This window comes from Bombina bombina, chromosome 1, assembly GCF_027579735.1.
Source record: "Bombina bombina isolate aBomBom1 chromosome 1, aBomBom1.pri, whole genome shotgun sequence".
NCBI classification, from domain to species: Eukaryota; Metazoa; Chordata; class Amphibia; order Anura; family Bombinatoridae; genus Bombina; species Bombina bombina.
In genome coordinates, this window is record NC_069499.1 from 1,282,512,693 (window position 1) to 1,282,528,408 (window position 15,716).

The window sequence follows — 15,716 nt, forward strand, 5'->3', positions numbered from 1 at the left end:
AGTTGCTTTTTGACCTCTCCTTTTACCTGAATAAACAACAAACAAGGAAGATGTTTGTCTAAAATCCTTTGTAGCATCTAAATAGAATTTTAGAGCGCGAACAACATCCAAATTGTGCAACAAACGTTCCTTCTTTGAAACTGGTTTCGGACACAGAGAAGGTACGATAATCTCCTGGTTAATGTTTTTGTTAGAAACAACTTTTAGAAGAAAACCAGGTTTAGTACGTAAAACCACCTTATCTGCATGGAACACCAGATAAGGAGGAGAACACTGCAGAGCAGATAATTCTGAAACTCTTCTAGCAGAAGAAATTGCAACTAAAAACAAAACTTTCCAAGATAATAACTTAATATCAACGGAATGTAAGGGTTCAAACGGAACCCCCTGAAGAACTGAAAGAACTAAATTGAGACTCCAAGGAGGAGTCAAAGGTTTGTAAACAGGCTTGATTCTAACCAGAGCCTGAACAAAGGCTTGAACATCTGGCACAGCTGCCAGCTTTTTGTGAAGTAACACCGACAAGGCAGAAATCTGTCCCTTCAGGGAACTTGCAGATAATCCTTTTTCCAATCCTTCTTGAAGGATAGAATCCTAGGAATCTTCACCTTGTCCCAAGGGAATCCTTTAGATTCACACCAACAGATATATTTTTTCCAAATTTTGTGGTAAATCTTTCTAGTTACAGGCTTTCTGGCCTGAACAAGAGTATCGATAACAGAATCTGAGAATCCTCGCTTCGATAAAATCAAGCGTTCAATCTCCAAGCAGTCAGCTGGAGTGAAACCAGATTCGGATGTTCGAACGGACCCTGAACAAGAAGGTCTCGTCTCAAAGGTAGCTTCCAAGGTGGAGCCGATGACATATTCACCAGATCTGCATACCAAGTCCTGCGTGGCCACGCAGGAGCTATCAAGATCACCGACGCCCTCTCCTGATTGATCCTGGCTACCAGCCTGGGGATGAGAGGAAATGGCGGGAACACATAAGCTAGTTTGAAGGTCCAAGGTGCTACTAGTGCATCCACTAGAGCCGCCTTGGGATCCCTGGATCTGGCCCCGTAGCAAGGAACTTTGAAGTTCTGACGAGAGGCCATCAGATCCATGTCTGGAATGCCCCACAGGTGAGTGACTTGGGCAAAGATTTCCGGATGGAGTTCCCACTCCCCCGGATGCAATGTCTGACGACTCAGAAAATCCGCTTCCCAATTTTCCACTCCTGGGATGTGGATAGCAGACAGGTGGCAGGAGTGAGACTCCGCCCATAGAATGATTTTGGTCACTTCTTCCATCGCTAGGGAACTCCTTGTTCCCCCCTGATGGTTGATGTACGCAACAGTTGTCATGTTGTCTGATTGAAACCGTATGAACTTGGTCCTCGCTAGCTGAGGCCAAGCCTTGAGAGCATTGAATATCGCTCTCAGTTCCAGAATATTTATCGGTAGAAGAGATTCTTCCCGAGACCAAAGACCCTGAGCTTTCAGGGATCCCCAGACCGCGCCCCAGCCCATCAGACTGGCGTCGGTCGTGACAATGACCCACTCTGGTCTGCGGAATGTCATCCCTTGTGACAGGTTGTCCAGGGACAGCCACCAACGGAGTGAGTCTCTGGTCCTCTGATTTACTTGTATCTTCGGAGACAAGTCTGTATAGTCCCCATTCCACTGACTGAGCATGCACAGTTGTAATGGTCTTAGATGAATGCGCGCAAAGGGAACTATGTCCATTGCCGCTACCATCAACCCGATCACTTCCATGCACTGAGCTATGGAAGGAAGAGGAACGGAATGAAGTATCCGACAAGAGTCTAGAAGTTTTGTTTTTCTGACCTCTGTCAGAAAAATCCTCATTTCTAAGGAGTCTATAATTGTTCCCAAGAAGGGAACCCTTGTTGACGGGGATAGAGAACTCTTTTCCACGTTCACTTTCCATCCGTGAGATCTGAGAAAGGCCAGGACGATGTCCGTGTGAGCCTTTGCTTGAGGAAGGGACGACGCTTGAATCAGAATGTCGTCCAAGTAAGGTACTACCGCAACGCCCCTTGGTCGTAGCACAGCTAGAAGGGACCCTAGTACCTTTATGAAAATCCTTGGAGCAGTGGCTAATCCGAAAGGAAGCGCCACGAACTGGTAATGTTTGTCCAGGAATGCGAACCTTAGGAACCGATGATGTTCCTTGTGGATAGGAATATGTAGATACGCATCCTTTAAATCCACCGTGGTCATGAATTGACCTTCCTGGATGGAAGGAAGAATAGTTCGAATGGTTTCCATCTTGAACGATGGAACCTTGAGAAACTTGTTTAAGATCTTGAGATCTAAGATTGGTCTGAACGTTCCCTCTTTTTTGGGAACTATGAACAGATTGGAGTAGAACCCCATCCCTTGTTCTCTTAATGGAACTGGATGAATCACTCCCATTTTTAACAGGTCTTCTACACAATGTAAGAACGCCTGTCTTTTTATGTGGTCTGAAGACAACTGAGACCTGTGGAACCTCCCCCTTGGGGGAAGTCCCTTGAATTCCAGAAGATAACCTTGGGAGACTATTTCTAGCGCCCAAGGATCCAGAACATCTCTTGCCCAAGCCTGAGCGAAGAGAGAGAGTCTGCCCCCCACCAGATCCGGTCCCGGATCGGGGGCCAACATTTCATGCTGTCTTGGTAGCAGTGGCAGGTTTCTTGGCCTGCTTTCCCTTGTTCCAGCCTTGCATTGGTCTCCAAGCTGGCTTGGCTTGAGAAGTATTACCCTCTTGCTTAGAGGACGTAGCACTTTGGGCTGGTCCGTTTTTACGAAAGGGACGAAAATTAGGTCTATTTTTAGCCTTGAAAGGCCGATCCTGAGGAAGGGCGTGGCCCTTACCCCCAGTGATATCAGAGATAATCTCTTTCAAGTCAGGGCCAAACAGCGTTTTCCCCTTGAAAGGAATGTTTAGTAGCTTGTTCTTGGAAGACGCATCAGCCGACCAAGATTTCAACCAAAGCGCTCTGCGCGCCACAATAGCAAACCCAGAATTCTTAGCCGCTAACCTAGCCAATTGCAAAGTGGCGTCTAGGGTGAAAGAATTAGCCAATTTGAGAGCATTGATTCTGTCCATAATCTCCTCATAAGGAGGAGAATCACTATCGAGCGTCTTTATCAGCTCATCGAACCAGAAACATGCGGCTGTAGCGACAGGGACAATGCATGAAATTGGTTGTAGAAGGTAACCCTGCTGAACAAACATCTTTTTAAGCAAACCTTCTAATTTTGTATCCATAGGATCTTTGAAAGCACAACTATCCTCTATGGGTATAGTGGTGCGTTTGTTTAAAGTGGAAACCGCTCCCTCGACCTTGGGGACTGTCTGCCATAAGTCCTTTCTGGGGTCGACCATAGGAAACAATTTTTTAAATATGGGGGGAGGGACGAAAGGAATACCGGGCCTTTCCCATTCTTTATTAACAATGTCCGCCACCCGCTTGGGTATAGGAAAAGCTTCTGGGAGCCCCGGCACCTCTAGGAACTTGTCCATTTTACATAGTTTCTCTGGGATGACCAACTTTTCACAATCATCCAGAGTGGATAATACCTCCTTAAGCAGAATGCGGAGATGTTCCAACTTAAATTTAAATGCAATCACATCAGGTTCAGCCTGTTGAGAAATGTTCCCTGAATCAGTAATTTCTCCCTCAGACAAAACCTCCCTGGCCCCATCAGACTGGGTTAGGGGCCCTTCAGAGATATTAATATCAGCGTCGTCATGCTCTTCAGTATCTAAAACAGAGCAGCCACGCTTACGCTGACAAGGGTTCATTTTGGCTAAAATGTTTTTGACAGAATTATCCATTACAGCCGTTAATTGTTGCATAGTAAGGAGTATTGGCGCGCTAGATGTACTAGGGGCCTCCTGAGTGGGCAAGACTCGTGTAGACGAAGGAGGGAATGATGCAGTACCATGCTTACTCCCCTCACTTGAGGAATCATCTTGGGCATCATTGTCATTATCACATAAATCACATTTATTTAAATGAATAGGAATTCTGGCTTCCCCACATTCAGAACACAGTCTATCTGGTAGTTCAGACATGTTAAACAGGCATAAACTTGATAACAAAGTACAAAAACGTTTTAAAATAAAACCGTTACTGTCACTTTAAATTTTAAACTGAACACACTTTATTACTGCAATTGCGAAAAAACATGAAGGAATTGTTCAAAATTCACCAAATTTTCACCACAGTGTCTTAAAGCCTTAAAAGTATTGCACACCAAATTTGGAAGCTTTAACCCTTAAAATAACGGAACCGGAGCCGTTTTAAACTTTAACCCCTTTACAGTCCCTGGTATCTGCTTTGCTGAGACCCAACCAAGCCCAAAGGGGAATACGATACCAAATGACGCCTTCAGAAAGTCTTTTCTAAGTATCAGAGCTCCTCTCACATGCGACTGCATGCCATGCCTCTCAAAAACAAGTGCGCCACACCGGCGCGAAAATGAGGCTCTGCTTAAGCTTTGGGAAAGCCCCTAAGGAATAAGGTGTCTAATACAGTGCCTGCCGATATTATTATATCAAAATACCCAGATAAAATGATTCCTCAAGGCTAAATATGTGTTAATAATGAATCGATTTAGCCCAGAAACAGTCTACAGTCTTAATAAGCCCTTGTGAAGCCCTTATTTATGATCGTAATAAACATGGCTTACCGGATCCCATAGGGAAAATGACAGCTTCCAGCATTACATCGTCTTGTTAGAATGTGTCATACCTCAAGCAGCAAGAGACTGCACACTGTTCCCCCAACTGAAGTTAATTGCTCTCAACAGTCCTGTGTGGAACAGCCATGGATTTTAGTTACGGTTGCTAAAATCATTTTCCTCATACAAACAGAAATCTTCATCTCTTTTCTGTTTCTGAGTAAATAGTACATACCAGCACTATTTCAAAATAACAAACTCTTGATTGAATAATAAAAACTACAGTTAAACACTAAAAAACTCTAAGCCATCTCCGTGGAGATGTTGCCTGTACAACGGCAAAGAGAATGACTGGGGTAGGCGGAGCCTAGGAGGGATCATGTGACCAGCTTTGCTGGGCTCTTTGCCATTTCCTGTTGGGGAAGAGAATATCCCACAAGTAAGGATGACGCCGTGGACCGGACACACCTATGTTGGAGAAAGAAGAAACCTTCCCCTTGGGAGGGAATTTTTGAACTCCAGTTGATACCCCGGGACACGATTTCTAGTGTCCAGGGATCCTGAACGTCTCTTATCCAAGTCTGGACAAAGAAAGTCTGCCCCCTACAAGATCCGGTCCCGGATCGGGGGCCGCCCCTTCATGTTTTCTTGGGAGCAGCAGCGGGCTTCTTGTTTACCCTTGTTCCAAGCCTGGTTGGGTCTCCAGACGGTCTTGGCTTGTGCAAAGTTCCCTTCCTGTTTAGCGGAAGAGGAAGAGGGGACTCACTTCAAATTTCGAAAGGAACAAAAATGACTGTCTGCCCCTCTGCTTAGATGTTTTATCCTGAGGTAGGAGATGGCCCTTACCTCCCGTAATGTCAGAAGTGATCTCTTTCAAGTCAGGCCCGAAGAGTCTTTCCCTTGAAAGGAATAGTCAAAAGTTTTGATTTAGAGGACACATCCGCGGACCAAGATTTTAACCATAAGGCTCTGCGCGCTAGAATGGCAAAACCTGCATTCTTAGCCGCCAACTTGGCGATCTGAAAGGCGGCGTCTGTAACAAAGGAATTAGCCAACTTTAGGGCCTTAATCCTATCCATTATTTCCTCCAAAGAAGTCTCAGTCTTCAGAGATTCTTCCAAGGCATCAAACCAAAAGGCAGCGGCAGTTGTGACTGGTACAATGCAGGCCGTCGGTTGTAAGAGGAACCCTTGATGAACAAATAGCTTTTTTAGAAGACCCTCCAATTTTTTATCCATAGGGTCTTTGAAAGCCCAACTGTCCACAATAGGGATAGTCGTACGCTTAGCTAGGGTAGATATAGCTCCCTCCACCTTAGGGACCGTTTGCCAAGAATCCCGCAGGGTGTCAGCTATAGGGTACATTTTCTTGAACATAGGGGAAGGGGAGAACGGGATTCCCGGTCTTTCCCATTCCCGAGTAACTATCTCCGAAATTCTCTTAGGAACCGGAAAAGTATCGGAATAAGGGACTTCCAGATATCTGTCCATCTTACACAATTTCTCTGGAGGTATCACAATAGAGTCACAGTCGTCCAGAGTCACTAAAACCTCCCGAAGTTCAAGCTTAAATTTAAAGGACATGACGTCCGAATCTGTCTGGGGCAATGCACTACCTGAGTCAGACAGTTCTCCCTACCCCCCAATTCAGAGGTCTGGGAGGGTACATCAGAGATAGCCATCAAAGCATTAGAAGTAGCAGGGGCCCTTTGTATTTCTGCCCTGCTACGTTTGCCTTGCAACACTGTCAACTTAGACAAAACCTCTGTGAGGGTAGATGACATAACTGCAGCCATATCCTGCAAAGTAAAAGTAGTAGACGCCGTTGAAGAACATGGTGTCGCTTGATCGGGCGTTAAAGGCTGTGACGCTTGGGGAGAAGACTGCGGTATACCCTGAATCTCATTGGCTTGAGAATATTCTTGAGACATATCTTTATTAAAAAATATTTTCTCTTTACAGTGTAAGGCTCTCTCCACACAACTGTCATAGTGTAACAGGGGGTTCCACAATGGCATCTAAACACATAGCACATGTATTTTGTTCAAGGTCATCCATGATAACCTAAACAAAAAGCAATCTTGGTCAAATCCGAGTAAAAATCAGTTGTACTGTATCTTTAAGAAATCTCTTAGTTGTACTGTATCTTTAAGAAATCGCTCAGAAGCTTATAAGCGATTTATTGACTTGTATCTTTATTTGCCAACCGGAATAAATATAATATACTAAGGCAGAGAGTCGATTATGTAAAAAGGTTATAACAGTATAGTACGGCTTTATCTTTGCAAACAGTCACCCTGCCGAAGCTCTGCTGCGACTCCTACCTGCCTCCTGACCTAAACAAACACCGCCACACTGTGCCCTAAGTCGCTTGATTCTCACAAGCGCACTTAGAACCGCTGTGATGCAGTGACCGGAATGAGAATTGCGCTGTTAGTGCGCGCGTAAGCCCCGCCCTTCGTGGACGTAATCAAACACTAAAAATACCGTAAACACATTTTGATCTAGCAGCGCCTTAGTGAAAAACAAGCAGCACACTTAGTTACCAAGAACCCAAGCCTCACAAAAATTAAAAAAGCATAGCCTGTTTTACTTTTGCTGCAAAGTAGTAGTAGCTCCTTAGTGAAAAACATCCCCAGCGTCAGCCAGCCCGATGTGCACGCAAACACCTCCCAGTGCTTCTAGACCCCATGTCTGTTCTAGAGTGTCTGTAAAAAGCGCGGACTCTAAGCCAGATCCGGTCTGTCCTCTGGCAATATAACATGAGACCTGCAATGTACACCTACCCCAGTGCTCTTAGGCAATGCAGGATTGCCCTAATGTCTGAGGGAAAGTATAAAGGGAGCCTTCCCAATATATATCTGTGCAGTATAGTGAGTCTGAAGTTCCCCAAATAAAAACTGCACTTACCTCTATGCTGAAGGTACAGCATGATTACTTCACAGTATCAAGAGGTCCAATCTTCCTCCTGAGGCCCTGTGAAACAGCAGGGTCTTGGTTACAATCTCACAAGACCATATACAGATAATGCAGCACAAATATGGGAGGCGCAGTGGATACAAAAATCCCCCAGTTCCCATAGCCTAGAAGGCTATTCAGAAGCTGCTCTGTAATAAAAACAGCACACATCGGTACCGTTTGAAAATAAAAAAACTCTTGATTGAAGAATCTAAACACCTCACTTTACCTCTTCCTATCACTAACACAGGCAAAGAGAATGACTGGGGTGGGAGGGAAGGGAGGAGCTATATATACAGCTCTGCTGTGGAGCTCTTTGCCTCCTCCTGCTGACCAGGAGGAGCAATCCCATAAGGATGAAATCCGTGGACTTGTTATATCTTGTAAAAGAAAAATGCACTGTACTCAAACTCAGCCATAAACCTGAGGAGGCTCGTGTCCCGCTGTCTGAGACCCAGTGGGAAAAAAACACCTCCATCACAAGGAGGAAGATATTGGCTTCCAAAAACTTGCACTCCCCGGATCTGAATAACGAAGGAAAAAACTGTCTATACTGATGAAGTCTGACAGAAACCTCAAAGTACGAGTCCCCAAAAAAGGTAGAACCTCTTCCTCATTGGGCAAAGAATACAACAATCATAGGGAGAAAAAACTCTGATAGCCTTATTAGAAAATAGACCACAATAAGGAAGAACGTATTGCAAAGTGCAACACGGAAACTATGACACTTAGAAATAATCTACAGATGAAACAGGTCCTTGAAAATAATTCAAAGACCACCTCCTGCACAGGTACAAAGGAAAGCAGATGTAACTCCTGAAGGATAAATCCAACCCCAAAAGGAGCAAGTAACTGACTTGCCGGTCCAGCCGCAGGCAAAGCCCTGGCAAAACCAAATGAACACCTGAAAGAACAATGAACCTCTGGAACTGGAACACAAACATACAGAGCAAAAACTGCTTGCGAAAAACACATACCAGAGAAAGGAACCGCAGCTGGTATCCATCTTCACCCTTCTGTTAGCCAGGCATCTAAGCTAACCCGCAGGTTATCTTTGTAGGCTGCCCCTCCGAACAAGAACTAGACAGACAAGTCCTTCACCCATGAAGAAGAATGCTCCAGAAGTGACACAGGACAAGCTAGCGCCTCTCGACAAGAAAAGAGGAAGTCCTCCATGCCTAAAATGGGAGACGAGGGACCAGGTACGAGCAGAAGGAAAAGACCAAAACCCTTCAGAAAAATCTCTCGGTTAGGTCCAAGCGACCCCTTGTAATTCAGCCCGGAAGAAAGCCTCTGTGATTACGAACTCGCGGGCAAGCATGAAGCAAGTGTCGAAGGATCGAGCCATCGTCGAAAAAGAGCGACATGGCCAAAAAGAAGGTTAAGATAAGGCTTTCTCAGAAGAAAACTGCCACAGCAGGATTCAAACTCCAAGTCTACTGTTTGCTAGGCCAAGAATTAGTTCCCCTAGGCCACTTAGTCCAGTGAACCTCAGCTGAGAAACTCAATCTGCTTTCTCAGAAACACATTCGAACAAACATTCGAACAAACTCTGGCAAGTCAGATCAAAACCTTCGGATCCAAGCGGGTTCCAGAAAAAGAACGGTCCCCAAGAACCAATCCTGCTTAAAAGGCTGTGCGGGGGTTTGAACCTGGGGCCCTTGTATATTGAGCCACAGCCAGTTTAAATAGACCTAGATAACCACCAGGTTACCCTAGACAGAAACAATATCCTTCCTAATGCAGGTAGAGAGAGCGTGTATTTTCCATGAAAAAAAAAAAAAATCTAATAAGCTCTGCTTAAATCATCTGACCAAAAGGATGGAAAACCCCTCCCCTTATTGGACCAGACACCAACAGTGTACTGACACTGCGAAGAGTTCCGGGACAAGACTCCAAAAGTCACCTAGTCCAGAAAGACAGAATGAAAAACTAAACTCCGGCCTCTAGGACCCCCAGACCCATATGATCCTGCATTTCAATGCCCATCCAGAAGAACCTAAGACAGGTCCTGCCTGTCCTTCGGTATAGATGGACCTGTTCTGCCTGGACCAGAATAACTAGAAAGCGCTTTTTCTCTATAGCAGAAGGGAAGAACAAACTTAACTGTTACCCAAAACAGGTCCTGCCCATCATCAAGGGTACGACACGTCCCGTCATAAAAAAATAAATTAAAAAAAGGCAAACTCTTAAGTTCCAGCAGTGCTAGGAAAACGGAGAACAAAATAAGGAAAATAAGCTCCGAGGCTCAATTCTTATCTCTAGATAATTGAGGGATCCCCACCCCAAACAGAGATCTAGAGGCTTCTATCAAAAGACTCCAACCATCACAGTAGATAAAACCAAGACAACACAGTGACGAAACCTTTTTAAAAACAAGAGTTTCCACAAGAACCCCGAGCTCTAAAAACAAAAAAACTATTCTTAACTGATTAGAAATAAAAAAGTTAAACGTACAAAAGCGACGTCAAGAAAAAAGGGGTGTGCAAACTAAACAAAACAGGTCCTGCCAGTAATACAACACAACCCCCCATAGAGCTCAGGACTGGGATTCTATAACTATATACATAAAGAGCATCCAACCCTCTCCACTCGTCTAATCAAGATTTTTATCTGAATTAGAGGACTGAGATCCACCTGACGGATCATGACTGGGAACCTCTAACATCGCAAAAACCTCTCTCAGAAGTAAACATAGGCGTGCCACTCCATCTAAAATGCCAAATCCTCTTCAGTTGGAGGAGTCAAAAAAGGAGACTCCAACCACGGAGGTTCTATCTCTGAAGCCTCAGAGGGAACCGCATCCCCCAGATGACTGATCTGGCACAATCGTCCTTTTACACGATGGCCCATGTATAGGAGAGCACAAATTAACCCTTCGCTTGCACATAGCGGGAAGGGGCAAACTCGCTAAAGCCATAGAAATGGCCATGTGAAAATGCGCAGTAACAGGTGGAAAAAAAGTCTCTCTCAGACAGAGTAGTAATGGTACTTAGGGGAACTGCATGTGCAGAAGATTCTAGGGAACGCACCTCACGGTACGAGGAATCCTCAGAGGTAGACGGCTCAGTGGTCTCTAACATTTCAACATTATTTGAAGAGACCACTATTGCGGCATACGGAACATAATTGAGCGGGCTGGTCTACCCAGTCCTCCTTAAAACATACACAGGTATCAAAATCTGTATCAGAGGAATCCTCTATAATATCAGATTCCTCCATAATTCAAAATAACATTTTTATCCAAAAAAACAACTGGCACCTTAAACCCCCAATTGGCTGGGGCACTCGCCACCTCCTATGACCCAAACAGGTAGAGAAAGTAACTCTTCTCTGCAGCCACTCGGTAAGGAATCAGAAATTGATACCAAGACGTGACTACTCCCAGTCACATGGTGCCTCATGCAGAACCGCCCCTGCAAAGGAAAAGCGCGTCAGATTAATAAAAGTGCGCAGCTCTAAACCTGTATGTTTTCTATCAACCTATGAGCCCAAAATGTCTCCTAAACATATGCAGTCAAAATCACAAACATTAACTAGACCCCACTGTTGAATAATCCCCCTCAGGAGATATTAACCCTCAATTCCAGAAAGATAAAAGGAGTCCCACTGAGAGCCTGTCTTCTATCATTAACATGTGTGTAAAAAAATGAAATGATCTTACCAGAATCTATGCCGTGGAACAGCAACACGGTCCATCAAGTTTGACAGATTGTAGCAGCGCTTCAGACACGGACTTGAGTGAAGAAAGCAAGCAGCAAAACTTGTTAACGCCGATTGCTTAAAGGACCAGTCAACACTCCTGGCTAATGTCAGAAAGATAAATATTAATAGAAATTATTCATTTTGATACTAACCAATTGAAGAATTGAGGCATAATATTTGAAAAAAAATATTGAAGTTTGCGCCGATTTCCTTGTCCTCCAGGATCACGTGGGTTCCTGTAACTAATCAATTTAGCATATATGTATATGTAAGTTTCACAATATACGCATGCGCTAAATCCCCAATGAGGTCACCATCGACGCAAACGTCAACCCGGGAACGAGCGTGAGTGAACATAAAAGAACCGGGCACGGCTTGATTTAGGTAGAATTAACTGCGCCTGTCGTGCAAATTCCGCTGATGATCCCTTTTTATGCTGCAATCTTGTGCAGGGGGTTGATATGAGTGTGTGAGGAGCGGTGACTTGTACGCGCACATGGATACCAAATATTGTAATTAGCACTGCTCTGATTGGGAGGTAGAACCTATCCATCACTCACATGTACATCCTCCTGAGGACAGGGGAGGTAGAGATGCGGTGCCGTAATTGAACATGGCGTTAGAAAAAAGTAGATTTTCTAAAAATTTTACATTTACTAATACAAATTTTATGATGCAGGTGCATTTCATTTCTCTATACTGATGCATTGGTACCGATATTTACATTTTGCATTTTAGAACTATTGACTGGTCCTTTAAGTAGCTGTTAATGAGTCTGGATGGTTTCGCAGAAAGACTCTACCTGTATCTCCAGACTAACTTTCATCAATGCTCTCACTGAGAGACTGACAAGACTACTTAAAACTCCAGTCTCATCTCGAAGAGTACTACCCTCCATAAGGAACTACTCCGTATCTTCTGACACTTCTCTGCCAACCTCCTGTGACAAAGGCAAAGAATGACTGGGGGATGAGGGAAGTGGGGGAAGTATTTAAGCTTTTGGCTGTGGTGTCTTTGCCTCCTCCTGGTGGCCAGGTTCTATATTCCCTCAAGTAATTAATTCAGCTGTGGAATCTTCCTGTATTTAGAACGAAGCTAGAAGTTTTAGCTCCTAGTCTAACAACCTGTAAAATGGAATCTGCAATAAAGGAATTGCCCATCTTAAGAGCTTTAATCCTATCTTGAATTTCATCCAAGTCTCTACTTGAAGAGAATCAGACAAGGCTGCCATTGGAGACCTTGATGAACATAAATCTTTTTCAAATAAGCCTCTAGCTTCCAGTCCATCGGATCCTTAAAAGAGCAGCTATCCTCAATAGGAATAGTTATTCTCTTAGCCAGAGTGGAAATGGCCCCTTCAACTTTGGGTACAGTATACCATGAGTCTTTAATGGAGTCCTCGACCGGAAGCATTTTCTTAAAAATGGGAGACGGGGGGGGGGGGGGGGGGACAAAAAAAAAAAAAAAAAAAAAAAACCACACCCCTGGTTTCTCCCATTCCTGTGAGATAATCTCCCTAGCACAGTCCGGAACAGGAAAAACCTCCGAAGTGGAAGGTTCATCAAAGAAACTTAAGTTTACTAGATTTCTTAGGAGTGACAACAGGGGTATCGGAGTCATCTAAAGTAGCTAAAACCTCCTTTAACAATACACAAAGGTGTTCAAGCTAAAATCTGAAGGATACCACTTCAGTCTCAGAAGAAGGAATTATACTGTCCGAATCGGAGATTTCACCCTTAGAAAGTCCCGATGTATCTTCCTCATCAGACTTAAGAGAAAGGGCAACTTGGGAAGCAGAACTGAGGACAGGCACCTTACTTTCTGTAGACTCTCCTTATATAGAAGGAAATAAATTGTGCTTACCAGATAATTTTATGTTTTCCTTCTTAATATAAGGAGAGTCCACGACATAATTCCTTACTGTTGGGAAACTTATACCCAAGCTCTAGAGGACACGGAATGATAACAGTAGGGACAAAAAGATGCAGACCCTAATCTGAGTGCACCACAGACTGCAAAACCTCTCCCCCGAAAGCTGCTTTAGCCGAAGCAAAAACATAAAACTTGTAAAATTTAGAAAAAACAGAATTTATGCTTACCTGATAAATTACTTTCTCCAACGGTGTGTCCGGTCCACGGCGTCATCCATTACTTGTGGGAAATATTCTCCCCCACAGGGAAAGGCAAGGAGAGCACACAGCAAGAGCTGTCCATATAGCTCCCCCTCTGGCTCCGCCCCCCAGTCATTCGACCGACGGTTAGGAGAAAAAGGAGAAACTATAGGGTGCCGTGGTGACTGTAGTGTATAAAGAAAAAAAATTTCAACCTGATTAGGAAAACCAGGGCGGGCCGTGGACCGGACACACCGTTGGAGAAAGTAATTTATCAGGTAAGCATAAATTCTGTTTTCTCCAACATTGGTGTGTCCGGTCCACGGCGTCATCCATTACTTGTGGGAACCAATACCAAAGCTTTAGGACACGGATGAAGGGAAGGAGCAAATCAGGTTACCTAAATGGAAGGCACCACGGCTTGCAAAACCTGTCTCCCAAAAATAGCCTCTGAAGAAGCATAAGTATCAAATTTGTAGAATTTGGCAAAAGTGTGCAGAGAAGACCAAGTCGCTGCCTTACATATCTGATCAACAGAAGCCTCGTTCTTGTAGGCCCATGTGGAAGCCACAGCCCTAGTAGAGTGAGCTGTGATTCGTTCAGGAGGCTGCCGTCCGGCAGTCTCATAAGCCAATCGGATAATGCTTTTCAGCCAGAAAGAGGTAGCAGTAGCTTTTTGACCTCTCCTCTTACCAGAGTAAACGACAAACAAAGATGGTTTGTCTAAAATCTTATGTTGCTTCTAAATAAAACTTTAAAGCACGAACTACATCTAAATTGTGTAACAAACGTTCCTTCTTTAAAACTGGATTCGGACACAGAGAAGGAACAACTATTTCCTGGTTAATATTCTTGTTGGAAACAACTTTTGGAAGAAAACCAGGCTTAGTACGCAAAACAACCTTATCTGAATGGAAAACCAGATAGGGTGGATTACACTGCAAAGCAGATAATTCAGAAACTCTTTTAGAAGAAGAAATAGCAACCAAAAAACAGAATTTATGTTTACCTGATAAATTTCTTTCTCCAACGGTGTGTCCGGTCCACGGCGTCATCCTTACTTGTGGGATATTCTCTTCCCCAACAGGAAATGGCAAAGAGCCCAGCAAAGCTGGTCACATGATCCCTCCTAGGCTCCGCCTACCCCAGTCATTCGACCGACGTTAAGGAGGAATATTAGCATAGGAGAAACCATATGGTACCGTGGTGACTGTAGTTAAAGAAAATAAATTATCAGACCTGATTAAAAAAACCAGGGCGGGCCGTGGACCGGACACACCGTTGGAGAAAGAAATTTATCAGGTAAACATAATTTCTGTTTTCTCCAACATAGGTGTGTCCGGTCCACGGCGTCATCCTTACTTGTGGGAACCAATACCAAAGCTTTAGGACACGGATGAAGGGAGGGAGCAAATCAGGTCACCTAAATGGAAGGCACCACGGCTTGCAAAACCTTTCTCCCAAAAATAGCCTCAGAAGAAGCAAAAGTATCAAACTTGTAAAATTTGGTAAAAGTGTGCAGTGAAGACCAAGTCGCTGCCCTACATATCTGATCAACAGAAGCCTCGTTCTTGAAGGCCCATGTGGAAGCCACAGCCCTAGTGGAATGAGCTGTGATTCTTTCGGGAGGCTGCCGTCCGGCAGTCTCGTAAGCCAATCTGATGATGCTTTTAATCCAAAAAGAGAGAGAGGTAGAAGTTGCTTTTTGACCTCTCCTTTTACCTGAATAAACAACAAACAAGGAAGATGTTTGTCTAAAATCCTTTGTAGCATCTAAATAGAATTTTAGAGCGCGAACAACATCCAAATTGTGCAACAAGCGTTCCTTCTTTGAAACTGGTTTCGGACACAGAGAAGGTACGATAATCTCCTGGTTAATGTTTTTGTTAGAAACAACTTTTGGAAGAAAACCAGGTTTAGTACGTAAAACCACCTTATCTGCATGGAACACCAGATAAGGAGGAGAACACTGCAGAGCAGATAATTCTGAAACTCTTCTAGCAGAAGAAATTGCAACTAAAAACAAAACTTTCCAAGATAATAACTTAATATCAACGGAATGTAAGGGTTCAAACGGAACCCCCTGAAGAACTGAAAGAACTAAATTGAGACTCCAAGGAGGAGTCAAAGGTTTGTAAACAGGCTTGATTCTAACCAGAGCCTGAACAAAGGCTTGAACATCTGGCACAGCTGCCAGTTTTTTGTGAAGTAACACCGACAAGGCAGAAATCTGTCCCTTCAGGGAACTTGCCGATAATCCTTTTTCCT